We start from the raw sequence: 16,235 nt of genomic DNA on the forward strand, positions 1-16,235 counted from the left end.
ATCCTCAAAATATATCTCTACGCCTATATTAATTATAACTAAGATAATTAGGTTATATTACTACTAATAGCCTAGCTCGCCTATAATAGTGCAGTAGGAGAAAATACTAAGGAATCCCCTTTCTACCTCAACTATAGATTCAAACTAACCACCTATAGAGAACCCTGAACAGGCCTAGCTGCAGTAAGAGCTGTCGCCTCAGTATGCTAAATTAGGGATATCCAGGAAAACGCATATAAAGAACTTAAATTCATATGACAAAGAATAATAAAATTCAGCAATAAATAAAGGATTAAGGGACCAACCTTAAAAGAGGGAGATAGCGCCTACCTTATAAGGTGAAATATTAAAACAAAACAACTAAGCAACAAATTTAACTATAAAAAACTCAGACCTTTTAAAATCTCATAAGTAATTTCACTAGTTAACTATAAACTTAAACTCCTAGAAACCATAAAGTGTCACCTAGTATTCTATATCTCACTTCTTAAGCTAACACTATATGAATCACAGATAAATAATATTATTATTATAGACGATAATAAACCAGAATATAAAGTCAAATAAATTATTAACTATCTTAAAGAACTAAAAGGATATTAATACCTCATCAAATAGAAAGGATATAGATATAAAGATAATATATAGGAACCAGCTAAAAATATCACTAACGCAGCAGAAGAACTCACAATCTATTAGTAATAACACTAAGAATAAGAAGTCACACTAGCACCTATTATACTAGTCCAAAAGAACGCTAGATATAAGTAAATTAAGCACCTATATCGCTTTACTAAACCACCTACTAAAGCAGATCGACTGTAATAAGGAAAACTGTTTATCCGCCTAGGAACACCTAAAGCCAGTTAAGAAACCTCAGAAGAACCTACGTTCAGAGGAATGCCTAAATTAACCACCCTAATACCTAGAGAAGACTAATCTAACTTATTCTAAGCACCCTACAGCAATAAATCCTCTATCACCTAGGACTCCTAAGCTTCTAGAGCATATTCCTCCTCAGCCTCCTATTTATCTACAAACTGTATTCCCTAACGAATCAGATCTAAACCACGCTCCTTTAAGAACCTTTTCTGTCTCTAAAGATAAGATAAACAACCTAGAGCGGCAGCAAGCTGAGTCTGCAACACCTCTAACGCCTCCTCACTCAGCCTCTTCCTCCTCCCGCTCCACTTTCTTTTGCTTATTGAAATAACGATTTACTACTGCGATAAATCAGCAACACCAGGGAACACTAAGGTGCTAAGGTACTTATAAGTATTCGCCACGTCACTACTATTACAGTTTGAGAAACCCTGCTTTATATACTCACTATAACGCTTTAAGTTGGCAAGGTCTATTTTGCACACTTAACTATGCTGAAAATAAGGGGAATAATATATTATGTTATAACTATAGTGATCAACTAGAGTAGAGCATTAAGAGCCTTATAGTTATGCTGAATCTGAGTATAATAAGTCTCATAAGAATCTGATTTCTGAATACAACCTAATATAATATCAGCATCATAAGTAAATCAGGAAGCATAATTAATAAAACCCTAACCTAGGACTAACGACCTACTTATATTAGGTCTTAAGGATAAGACCTTTAGAGAGGGGACCTAATATTACAACCTGTTATGCATAGATAACAGTTAACCAACCTACTTAGGCGTTAGGCAGCTAAGATAGGATATTTATACTGCAGGATTATAGGAATAATAGGAACTCACTTAGTAACAGAAGAACTATAGTTTAAGTTATATAATAATAAGATAATAATTATATTAGATCAATATGATCCAACATAACTTAGGGGCTAAACGATCATTTTGGATCAGAATAATCTAGATCAACCTAAGGTATAAAGGAATATATTTAGGATTAGACTTATATATAGTATAACCCTAAGCCTAGCTTATAGTCAGACTTCTATAGCTCTTCAGCAATCAACTTAGTATTTATCCTCATAGATACTCTCAGCTTACCTTCACTGCAAATCACTTATTAAGTCTAAGACTGATCACCTTAGCCTCTGAAGACCTGATCTACTACAGCCTACGAACTACGACCTACGATCACAACCTAGTGTACTGTTAGAACGTATCAATCCCCAGCTTCTGTTAGCAGACCCTACTGTCGGATAGCTGACCGTAACATTATGTCACTTATTTTCACTTAATACCCGATTTAAACCTATCAAAAAAGGAGGATTTCGAATTTTATTATACCACAGAACCTGGTATTAATGAAATCCTATATCAGGAATTAAAAGAGTATCTTTTAAGAACTTTTATTCCTATTTTTTAAGTCTTAAAGGGACTATTTATCTAGAAATAGATAACCTTTTAATAAAACTATTCCTGGTTTTTATTAAAATATAATTCCTATCATAAAAGATCTTTATCTTTTATATTAAAGGAATATATAGAATTATAAGCATCCATCAGTCTTATAATTCTTTAAAAATATGCATCTATCAGTCGTATTTTAATCTACTTATATAAATAAAATTAAGTAGTTTTGTTTTATTTTAGTATAAATAATAATAAATATATTATTATTAATATTAAAAAATGGACTCTTCTAATAATAAGTCCCTTTCTATTCCTAAGCTTAAGGGTAGTATAAACTATACTACTTGGGCAGTTAGGATGCAGGCTTGTCTAATTACTAAAGATTTAAGCTACGCTATTATAAAAAATCCTATTAATGATAATAGTGATAATAATAGTGATAATTCTGATGTAGAGGATAAAAATCCTACTATTAAGGAAACAAAAAAGGCTTTTAGCCTAATATTATTATATATTGAAGATGGTCCTCTTATACAAATCCAACACGCAGAAACTGCTAAATCTGCGTGGGACATATTAAAGGAAACCTACAATCCTAAAGGATTTACTTCAAACAATCCATTATTTCAGGATTTCCTAAATTATAAGTTATCCAATTATAATAATATTGAAGAATATATTGATAAGGTTAAAGAAATATCTAATGAGCTAGAAGCTCGAAAATTAGATATTCCTAAAGACCTATTATTAGCCTGGATTTTAAATGGGCTTAATAATGATATATTCGAGGGTTTTATATCTAATATTACCCAACACCTTAGAAATAAATCAGATTCTTATACTATAACTACTTTAATTAGTAGTATTATAGGTGAATCTAAGAGAATTAATTCTAAGGAAGAAGAAACAAAAATACTAGTTACTAATGATAAAACTTATAAAAAAGGGCAATATTATAAAAACAATAATAACCCTAATAATAAGTCTTATAAAGTAACTAAGGGCAAAAACAGCTGGAAAAAGACTAAAGGATTATGGTGTAATAACTGCAAAGCTACTAGCCATAATACTAATAAGTGCTTTTACTTAAATCCAGCCTTAGCCCCTGAAAATTGGGATATCTCTAAAGATCCTAATAATAAAATCAATAATAGCCCACCAAATAGGGCTCTTATTATTGGAGACTTTAATACTAAAGCCTCTATATCAGATTCTAACTCAGAATCTAATAAAACTAGTAATTATGATGATAATTCATCTAATTATTCAGAAGACTTTGATACAGCTATCGAGGTAAATTCCCCTATTAATATACTTAATACTACTATAACTAATAAAAATAATAGTAGTAATATTAAGGAAAATAAGGATATATACATATATAATTTTGTATTAGATACGGCTGCAGAAGCACATATCATAACTAATAAAAATTACTTTATATCCTTAAAACCTTGTGATAAACAAGTAAGCTGGGGAAAAGCAAAAACAACTACTATTAAATTACATGGAGACTGTTATATTAAATTTCTAGATACTAATACTAAATTACTCCTTAAAAACTGTCTATACATGCCTCAAATTGGTATTAATCTAATAAGTCAGGGAGTTCTTAGTACTTATAATAATATAACTACTACTTTTACTAAAGACTACGCTTTTATTAAAAGAAATAATGAACTTTTAACTAAAGCTAGTAAAAAGAGAAATTTATATCATTTACCTATTAAAGTATTAAAAAATAATACTAATAATATAAATATACTAAATACTCTAACCAATGAAATGCTTATTCATAATAGGTTAGGACATATAAGTATTAACTACTTAAATAAACTAAATAATAGTACTATAGGTTTAAATCTACCTTTTAAACCTAATAATTTCACTACATGTGAAATTTGTATTAAATCTAACCTAACTAATAAAATAAATAAAATATCTAATAATGATAGGACTACTAAATACTTAGAAAAAGTCCATAGCGATCTATGTGGCCCTATAAGACCTAAAACCTATAATAATCAAAGATATTTTAAAACTTTTCTAGATAATTATACTAAATATCTAGAAATTAAATTATTAGTTACTAAAGATGAAGCTTTTGAAGCTGTTAAGCTATTTAAATTAATAGCTGAGGCAAATAGCCCTAATAATGAAAAAATAACTATTTTAAGTACTGATAATGGTACTGAATACGTTAATAGTAGGTTTACAGCTAAATTAGCTGATTCTGCTATAATACATCAAAGATCTAGTCCTTATACACCAGAACAAAATGGTACTGCTGAAAGAATAAATAGAACTTTACTTAATAAAGTAAGGGCTTTATTATATAACAGCTATTTACCCTTAGAATTCTGGGGAGATGCTATTTGTACTGCAGTTTACTTATATAATAGAACCCCTAATAGTTCTATTAATTATAAAACTCCATACCAATTAAAATATAATAAGAAACCTAATATTTCACACTTAAGGGTTTTTGGATCTTTAGTTTATTATAAAAATAAAACTAATAAACTAACTAAATTATCACCTAGAGGTATTAAAGGTATCTTGATAGGTTTTAGTATAAATTCATCTCAATATAGGGTTTTTAGCTTAGAAACTAATAAACCCTTATGGACTAGAGATTTAGTTATTATAGAAAATAACTTTCCTTATAAGTATATTAATAATACTGAAACTAGTACTATTAACGCTGAAAATATAGATATAGACACTATATCTAATGCTTTTGAAAAAAATAGTGTTAATAATAATATTAATAACAATATTAATTCTTCTGATTCTATAGATGAATTACCTATAGAAGAACAAGATGTTAATATTAATAATACTAATAGTAAATTATCTACTATTACTTATTATAATAACGAAGAAGATGAATTAAATAATATATTGGTATTAAATACTAATATTGACGATCCTAATACCTATAAACAAGCTATTAATTCAGCTAATAAATTAGACTGGGAAAAAGCTATGGATAACGAAATAAACGAGCTAATAGCACAGAAAACGTGGATTTTAACTGATTTACCTAATAATAAAACCCCAGTTAATACTAGGTGGGTATTTAAAAAGAAAAAAGATAAAACGGTAACATAGTTAAGTATGAAGCAAGATTAGTAGCCAAAGGCTTTAATCAAATTATAGGTATTGACTATATGGATACCTTTAGTACTACCTGTAGGCCTGAAACCTATAGATTATTAATGATTATAGCACTAAATAAAGGCTATATAGTACGCCAATTTGACGTTAAAAATGCCTTTATACACGCCCCTATAGATAAAGAAATTTATCTGTACCAGCCAGAAGGCTATAGTAATAAAAAATACCCTAAAAAGGTATTAAAACTATTAAAAGCTCTATATGGGCTTAAACAGAGCCCTAGATTATGGTATGAATTTTTAGCTATACAATTAGCTAAATTAGGATTTATCATATTTCCTTATGATAATGGCGTTTTTATTAATACTATAACTAAAGTTATACTATTATGCCACGTTGATGATATCTTGATATTAGGGCCTGAAAAAGAAGTAGAAGAATTAGCTATAAAAATAGCTAATTTAATGAAATTAGAACCTATGGGCGAAGTTAGTACCTTTCTAGGTCAACAAATTAATATAAATAAAGAAAAACAATACTTTACTATATCTTTATATAATTATACTAAAACTATAATTAAGAAGTTTAACAAGGAAAACATATATAAATATACTACACCAGTAGATTTAACCCTTAAATTAACTAAGAATAAAAATCAAGCTACTAAACAAGATATACAGATATATCAGCAAGAAGTAGGCTCTTTAATCTGGCTAGCAATAAAAACTAGGCCTGATATAGCCTTTGCAGTAAATCAAGTAGCTAGATTTATGTCAAATCCTTTTATTATCCATTTTAAAGCCTTGGATAGGATTTGGGGTTATTTAAATTATAATACCGATTATGTATTAATCTTTTACTATAATATTCCTATTGTAAGAATACAGGGTTTTTCTGATTCTGATTGGGGTAATTATATACCAGAAAGAAAATCTACCTCTGGTTATATATTCTTTTAAACTAAAAATATAATAAGCTGGAATACTAGCTTACAAAAAAGCCCTGCTACTAGTACTTGTGAAGCTGAATATATGGCTTTAAAGGAAACTACTAAAGAAGCTATTTTTTTAAATAATATTCTTACTAGTATTAATAATTTATTAAGGTTTAATTATAACCTAACTATTCCTAGTATAATTACTGACTCTCAATCAGCCCAGTATTTAGCTGAAAACCCAGAGTTTCATAAAAGAACAAAGCATATAGATATAACCTATCACTTTGTTCGTTGGAATATTATGAATAAAAAAGTGCTTTTAACCTATACTAAGTCTAATAAAAATATTGCTGATGGCCTAACTAAGGGCTTAAATACTACGCAATATAGACAATTTATTTTAAATATTTAGGCCTGTATAACCCTGCTAACTTTTTCTAATTTTAGGAGAATTTAAGTAAAATTAACATTACTTAACTTCTGGGGGGCTCTAAAAACTACCAAGACCTAACTAAGTACCCCCTAAAAGGAGAATTTAAGTAAAACTCAATATTACTAGCGCTATAAAAAAGATGTAAAGCTAAGATTACTAATGCTAGTGTAACTAGTAAAGCTATACCTAATAATCAAACAATTATCCTTATAACTATTAATCACATAGTAATATAACTAAAAGGAATAAAGTAACCATAACGTTATCTAATTAAAACAAAAAGCACACTCGTATAAATTACCTACTATAGTAATTCCTACGATTAGCCAAAACGAATAAAAACTATATATTAGGTTAGTTACCATAAAAAGTATATATTAACGGAATAACAATTCCCTAAAAGTTAATAATACAGTTATTATTGACTAAAGTTAATATTAAGTTAAGATTTGAAACCAAAACAACGGAAACTAATAATCCGTAACAAATCTATAGACTATAACTATAATAATACTACGGATCTAGAATACCCGAAACGGATAAAACAAAGCCGTAATAATTAACTTTATAATAAGGTTTTTACAGTTAATTACCTATTATAGTAATTACTTAATTAAGTAATTACCTAACTAAGTAAAGGTTTGCGAGGAAAAAATGTATTATATATACGATGGACTTTTCCACTTAGAACAGATTTTGAGGAAGCAAGCAATTCAACAGTTTTATCCATTTAACTACTACTTATTATTACTACCTACTATTCACTATTATTATTAGTATTATTTCTTTTATATTAGTAATAACTATTTATACTGGTTATAAGTGGTTATTATTGAATACGGGGAATTCTATTATAATAATCAACAAAACGAAAAGTTTCCCCCTTTTATTATATTAAATACTACCCCTACTCTTAATAACATTACCTCTATTATACACGCTTTTACAATATTACGCTATACTCACCTTTAAAACGCGCATATAGGGATGTCATCAACCTATTCATCAAATCCTCTATTAACCACATTACAAAGTCTAAGTTCTTTATGACCTTCTATAAGGCTTATAACAAGATCTTCATAAATAAAAATATTAAATCCACCTTCTATAGAGCTAATATTTTACTATAGGACCTAAATCATATAATTAGGAAACTAAATATATATATATAGATGCCCACACCTCCTACAACTAATCCCTCAACACTATTAGCCTAGCAGTTATAAACGCCCTCTAACTAACATAAAGCGCTTTCACAGTTAAACTTTATTAAAACTTAGATCTCAGCCTATTAGGAAAGCTCTCTAACACTAATAATTAAAGCAGTTAACTAGCTAGCAAAAGGTGTATAGGTAACAACATACTTAATTATAATTTTGATAGATCAGGTACACACACTTCAGGATGCTAATGTAGCGCTTACTAAGCACCAAAGAGCAAAAAAGATATACATCTAGCTTAGAGGAGCACTTAGTAAAGCAGAATCTCAGGTTATCCTAGAAGAAAAGGGCAAAGGGAAACATCCAGCGCCTCAAGAAGGTGAAGATAGGGGTCTGTTGAAGAAGAGTCGGTCAGCTCAACAGCGTTATAGTGTGTGCAGTAAAACAGGCTGTAATATGCGAACGTGTTCTAAAGATGTAGAATCGTCTAGTGAATCAGATGCTGATAAGAGCTAATTAATTTTCTACGTTCTGGTTGTAAAAACTCTTATGATATTTGAAAGATGAGGAAAAGTGCGCAGCTGACTGATATGCGCGGCTGACTGGTAAAGTATGTTACCTTTAACTAGTTAATATTGAGAGACTAAATCTAAATACTAAGATTAATAAATAAAAACTACCTTTAGAATATGTTTTAAATATAGCTAATCTAAAAATACTATAATTTAGTAATAATAAGCTACTCTAATTAAAATAACACTTTAACTATCTTAGCTTAATAGTATTTCTAGCTAAAATAGTCCTTAGCTATTTACTAATTTATAAAGAATTATAATAGTTATAGTTATAAAATAATATAGTAGTAGGTAAAACGTAAGCCTTTTTTACTATTATTAATAACTAAATAGCTTTATTATAACCTTACTATATATAAACTTCATAATAGATCTTCTCTATATAATAAAAATAAAGTTTAAATACTTCTTATTAATAATAAATAGACTTTTTAAAATAATAACTTTAAAAAAGATAATATTAATATTTATAGAAATATATATAGAACGCTTTATAAACTATTATTATTAATTCTATAGTATATCTAAATCAATCATTAATAATAAAAATAATAACCAAATAAGCTAGTTTTGATAATAGTTTTACATATTTACTAAAATTAAGTAGTATTTAAGTACTATTTTCTATTTATAGATAGATAAAGTAACTAAATGCTATAATTAAAAGATCTAAGTAGTTCTATAAATAATAATCAATTTTACTTAAAATAATTAAGAACTTTATTTAACCTCTATTTAACTAATAATTAAAAGCTATAATATAACTATTATAAGAGTAAGCATCTTTTTTTTATTTGTAATTACTATATTAAGTTAATATTAATACTTTAGTTTATATTCAAACTAATAAACTTATATAAGTTAGCTACTAATAAGTTTATTAATAAACTAAAGTTAACTTTAAAGTTAGTTTAAACTATAATTATTACTACTTAGTAAATAATAGAATAATTAGTAAATATTAAAAAAGTACTAATAAAGCGATATAAAATAAGTAATAAAGTCTAATTATTATTAATAAACTTCTGTATTAAGAACCTCTATAAGAAATTAAATTAGCTATATTTAAAATATAAAATAACTAAAATAATCTTATTAACTATAGTTAAATTAAATATTTTAAGTAAAGGTTATAACTGCTTTTATATTAGCCTTTTATATTATACTATAAATAACTTATTTTTATATCAAAGAGTTAATAATCCTTAATTACTATTTATTTTTAAGTTCATCAGTCAGGAATAAATATCAGTCAGCAACAAACTTTTCCCCAAACGCAGTTTGCACCAAGCCACTTAAAACTTTGACGCATAATAACTCTGCAACCATTATGCTAATTTACACATAAGAAGATAAGATACTTCTAGCTATTGAGGCGATCTAATCAGCCTCCGTCGCCAGCTGAAAGCTAAGTGTGTTGTGTGCTGCGAAGACTTATGGTGTCCCTAAAAGTTCTATACGCTATAGAATGAACGATCAACCCTAATGCAAATATGCCTAACCCTAACGATATAAACTCAATCTAATCAAAGAGAAAACACTTCTGCAATATATTATTAAATAGGATTCCAGAGGATTTCCTTTACGCCTCGCTAGTGCGGAAGATATAGCTAATCTCCTGCTGCAAGCCTGTAATAGCAAGCCTGTTAGCAAGCAATAGGCTAGGCGGTTTGTGGACTTACAGCCTGCTCTGAAAACTAAGTTTAATCGTCTATATGATTATTAAAAGGCTTCTTAAGAAGATCCTGAGGTTATATTAAAGTGGTTTGCGCTATTACGCAACATAATAGCTAAGTATAGTAGTATCTAAGAGGGGGACCTATATAATTTTAATAAAACTAGCTTTATAATAGGTATGATCACTATGTTAATAGTGGTTATATATGCTGGTCGATATAGTAAAACAAAGTCTGTCTAACCTAGCAACTATAAATAGGCTATAATTATTAAATATATTAATTTAGGCAGGTAGGATATCCCTCTGTTTATAATTGTTAAGGGTATATATCACCTTACTAGTTAGACTATAGAATCAGGTTTTCTAGGCAACTAGGTGATCAAACCTACTGCTAATAGATAGACAGATAATTAGATAGGTCTTAACTAGATTAAACACTTTAATAAACACACTAAGAACTAAATGAAGGGTGTCTATTAGATGCTTTGTAAAAGCGTGTATAATAGAGGTAATGTTATTAAGAGTAGGGGTAGTATTTAATATAATAAAAGGGGGAAACTTTTCGTTTTGTTGATTATTATAATAGAATTCCCCGTATTCAATAATAACCACTTATAACCAGTATAAATAGTTATTACTAATATAAAAGAAATAATACTAATAATAATAGTGAATAGTAGGTAGTAATAATAAGTAGTAGTTAAATGGATAAAACTGTTGAATTGCTTGCTTCCTCAAAATCTGTTCTAAGTGGAAAAATCCATCGTATATATAATACATTTTTTCCTCGCAAACCTTTACTTAGTTAGGTAATTACTTAATTAAGTAGTTACTATAATAGGTAATTAACTGTAAAAACCTTATTATAAAGTTAATTATTACGGCTTTGTTTTATCCGATTCGGATATTCTAGATCCGTAGTATTATTATAGTTATAGTTTACTAGTTTGTCACGGATTATTAGTTTCCGTTGTTTTGGTTTCAAATGTTAACTTAATATTAACTTTAGTTAATAATAACTGTATTATTAACTTTTAGGGAATTGTTATTCCGTTAATATATACTTTTTATGGTAACTAACCTAATATACAGTTTTTATTCGTTTTAGCTAATCGTAGGAATTACTATAATAGGTAATTTATACGAGTGTGGTTTTTGTTTTAATTAGATAACGTTATGGTTACTTTATTCCTTTTAGTTATATTGCTATGTGATTAATAGTTATAAGGATAATTGTTTAATTATTAGGTGTAGTTTTACTAGTTACACTAGTATTAGTAATCTTAGCTTTACATCTTTCTTATAGCGCTAGTAATATTTAGTTTTACTCAAATTCTCCTTTTAGGGGGTACTTAGTAGTTTTTAGAAAAAGAGGCTGCTAGCTTTTTATTATAAAACTTAATTAATATTAACTGCAAAAGTTAAACTAATCCTCTCACTCTCTATTAGTAACTTTTAGGTTATATAATTATAATTTAGACTTAGATATTGTTTTTATTTCTATGCTCTTCTAACTTTAAATATTATAATAAGCTAAGTTAAATGCTTTTCTCTAGCTGCCTCTATCTCTATTAGTCTCTTTTGTCGCGCATATAAGAGGATATAAAGAATAAGCTTAAAGCTTTATTCAAATAGTTAAGTTCTTATATAATAGCTATAAGAACCTCTTTAGTTATACTATTAAGTTTACGCCTTTAAATATAGGTTTAAGCTATTATTAAGCTTTAGTTATGTTATGAATAATATTCTTATAGCGTTATAAATAACACTCTCACTAATATATTTTACTACTTTACTATTTATTTACTTATCTACTTATCCTCTTCTATTAGAGATAAGTTAAGTTAAATATTAATAACTAATTATATTAAAAATTATTTACTTACTTTGTTAAGATTAAATATAAGTTTAAATATTACTATTAGGTTTTAATATTATAAAAAAAAGTATGGAGTAAATTATAAAACCTATTAGATAGGTTAACTAAACTGCTAATAATAATATTAAAGAGTTTTAATTTAAACTTAATTAGATTTTTAATCCAAAAATAAATATTATAGATATTATAGCTAGAGATAATAGGAATTAAACAATCTGTTAATATAAATCTAGCTAAAGAAAAAGTTTAAAAAACTATATTTAGATTATTCTAATTAGTTCTTAATTACTTAAGAATTAATATTATCTATCAAAAAAAACCCTAATTAATTTCCTAAATATTTATAAGCTAAATAAACTTATCAAAATAAAAACCTAAGCTTTTTAATTTATATAGATAAAGTTAAAAAGAAGAAAAAAATTTGTAAATATATAAAGAGAATAAAAGTAGTAAATTAAAACAGAAAACCTCTAAAAATCTATATATTAAGTAAAAACAAAACTTAATTCATTTAAAAATACTATTAAATTAAATAACTATACTTTAAATAGATTTCTTTTTAAATAAAATAACTTAAATAAACATATTACTTAGAGAGTAAAACTTTAAAATCTTTATCTATTTTTAGTTATGCTTAGAAGATTTCTACTTTTTTGTACATAATATACTAAAAAGTTATAAAAAAATATTATTTATATAAAATAGAAAATAGCTTAAAACCTAACTTAAAGTGAGATTAATAGTTTAAAAGCTTAATATAACTTTAAATATATATATTTAAAACTAATTAAGTTTTTTTTTATTTTAATACATAAAAGATTTAAAAAATATATAAAAACAAAATAAAGTTTTTAGGATATTTAGTAATTTTAACTTAAAAATAAAAAGTTATATGAACATTTTTATAAACATTAAGTATTATTATAAAAAGAAATAGCTTATATAAATAAGTAAAGGTTTAATTAGTTTATAATAAAAAGAACTAAATAGATAAATAAGAAATATTTTTATTTTTACTTTTTTTCTAATATTTTCATTATTTTAATAATTAGTCTTTTTGAAGAAAATTAAATTTTTAAGCTTAACTTATAGTAGAAATATATTAATTTTTACTTTTTGAAAACTAAATAAAATTAGAAGTTATTAAACTTTTTTAGTTTTAATTAGTTTTTTTTAAAAACTCTTATTATACGTTTTTAGTTATTTAAAACTAAAATAAAATAAAATATTATAAAAATAATATTACTAGATTTCTTTTTCATAGTTTATTTTCTTTCAAAAGATTATATAACTTAAGATATAAAAAGAGTAGAAAATACAAATAAAATATAAATTAATTAAGTTTATATTTATAAATTCACTTGAATATCTCTTATAATTAGCTAGAAAACTAATACATAAATACTTAAATATTTTTAGAGGGGTTTTCACTTAAAGTAGAGTATTTAATATAATTAATAGGTTTTCTCTTTTACTCTATTATAATACTTTACTTTTAATATATTTATTTTACTATTTAAAGCTTTACTTAAAATTCAAAAAAACTTTAATCTCTAATCATAAAAAAGCTTTCTTAATAATATTTTGAAAAGAGGCATCTACTATAAATTTATTAAAGATATCTATATAAAACTTAAGCTAAACTACTTATTAATAAAAAGCTTTAATATTATTAGGAATATAAATAAAGTTAGTATAAAGTATTTAAACCTTTTAGTCCTAAATAGTATATTAGTTAACTTAGCTAACAATTTATATAAAAATATTTTTAAAGTTATTTCTATGTTCTATATACTTTTTTAAACATTAATTAGTTTTATAAGTATTTATTATTATTATTAAAAAAGTTAGAGTTTTTAATAATAAAGTTATTACTATTAAACTATTTATACATAATTTTTATCTTATAAATATACTTAGTAGTATTAATCTCAAATAGGAGGTTTTTAATAAACTATATATAGATAAAATACTTAAAGTTTATAATAATAATCTCTAATATAAAGCTTTAAGTATTTTAAGTATTTTATATATATAGGATTAATACTTCTTTAGTTACTTTAGAAGTTTAAATACTTTCTATATATTTACAATAAAATATAAGCTAATTTTAGTATTATAGCTATAATAATATTTAGCTAAGCTATTTTTATTCTTCTTATTTTTATGTACTATTTCTAATTAATAAAAGAAGTATATATTAGAAATAGAGGTATAAATATATAAAGGCTCTATAAGTATACTTAATATGCTTACTATAAGTTATACACTTAAGTATATAATATGCTTTAAAGTAAGTATAGCGCTAGCAGTATAACACTTTTAAATTAAAGCTATTTAAATTTTTAAACCCCTTTTTTCTAATTTAATAGTAAACTAGTTTTAATAGACATTCTTAAAGCCTATAGATAGTTACTTATCTTAGGTTTATAAACTCCTTCCTAAATATATTATATCTACTTAAAGTAGCAACTCATAACCTCTTAAGTGAGGATAGAACCTAACCTATGCTGTTTCCTAACCTTAGCACTATAGCTCTCTAACCTCTTAAAGCAACGTATCCCTCTCAAGCCAACTAACTTCACTTTGCCAACTCTTTTAAAAAGACCCTTGGAGCTTCACATTGCCATACCTGACTAAGGTCAACTCAGAAAATAGATTCTTCACTCACCTAAACAGCAGCAGTTCTTTCCGTCTCATCTCCCTGAGCATCTTCGACATCGCAATGCCGGCCCCTGATTACTAACGGCAATACTTTCGGTCAAGTAGCGACGATGGAGGATTCTCAACTCACATTCGACATTCCTCACGTGCTAGAAGAACGCTTAGCTCAAATGAAGCGAGAAGAAGTTGCGATGATCAGAGACCGGGTGAAGCAGATCAAGAACGAATTCATGGCACCGATGCCTCGCCAAGACATCGAAGCTCTTCTCGCTGACCGTCGGCTTTCTCGCACATTGGAAGCCAAGATCACTTGCACTGTCGCTCGCCAGATATGCCATCGTCATCAGCATCTTCGGGCAATCATCTGTGAACATCTCGTCCTGAAGGGCCAAACTCTTCCGGTGGCTGATTGACGACCTTTTTTTCGATGCCCAAGAAAGAACGAAAAAGATGACTGCTTACTATAACCAGAACATTTCCAGAGAGATTGGTATTCTCTTCTTTCACATGAGCCACCACCTTCTCCTCACGAAGTCTCTCGGCCTGCACCCACTCCTTGACCTCGATACCGCTGAAAATTTCTTGAGGGATATGCATGAAACCGAGAGAAAAATCGGAAATCGATGGAATCAAGTTGCCGCCCAGCTCAGGGAAGCCTTGGACAGGCAAGTAGTGGATGAGGTCGGAGAAGACATCATCTGCAATGAGCGGTTGGTCAAGCGCAACACCGATATGATCGCATCAAAGCTCGCCGACAACTATTGGAAAACATTGAAACATGCAGAGAAGCAGGTCTTGAAATTGTGTGCGACCAAAACCGGAGTAACATTCATGGATATACTCGACGCCCACACCAAGGCATTCAAAGACCGCGACAGAGACGCATTCCAAGTTGTCAAGCGCATCGGAAAAGAGCACCGCGAGACTGTCATCATGTTCAAGCACGCATCGGATAATGCCGAGTCACACAACGTCAAACTGGTCAATGAGCCCAGTGAGGATGATGTCACGGTCAACCATCAACCTTCAACTCACAATCCCAAGATTGTCAACACTCTGATTGACCGACTCTCTGATATTAGAAAGGAATAAGGCCTCGAAGCCTTGGCGATGAGATGCGCCAAGTCTACTGCGATAGGTATACTTGTCGCGTGGGGGGTTGTTTCCATCTATATGGAAGAAAACCATCTGGCGGCAAGCCTGGAAAAGATTCGGCTCCTTCATCAGATCGGACACCAGCGGATAATTCAGCATTGCATGGAAAGGGTCCAGGTGTTCTCCGAGGAGAGGAGTCGAGGCGGTCAGCCAGTCACCTGTTCCCAGCTCATGCAATATACCATGGAAGTCTGTAGGGACATGGAGAGGGAGATCGCACAAGATGAGGGGGGAATTCATTCTGACATCATATCGGAAGGACTGGGTTGGAGCAAAGCTACGAAGAATCAAGACCAGGGTGACAGACTTTAACAGGGATCTGAGCGGAACAGTGGCGA

Source organism: Colletotrichum aenigma (genome assembly GCF_013390185.1).
Source record: "Colletotrichum aenigma strain Cg56 chromosome Unknown KSG_Cg56_contig03, whole genome shotgun sequence".
Taxonomy (NCBI): domain Eukaryota; kingdom Fungi; phylum Ascomycota; class Sordariomycetes; order Glomerellales; family Glomerellaceae; genus Colletotrichum; species Colletotrichum aenigma.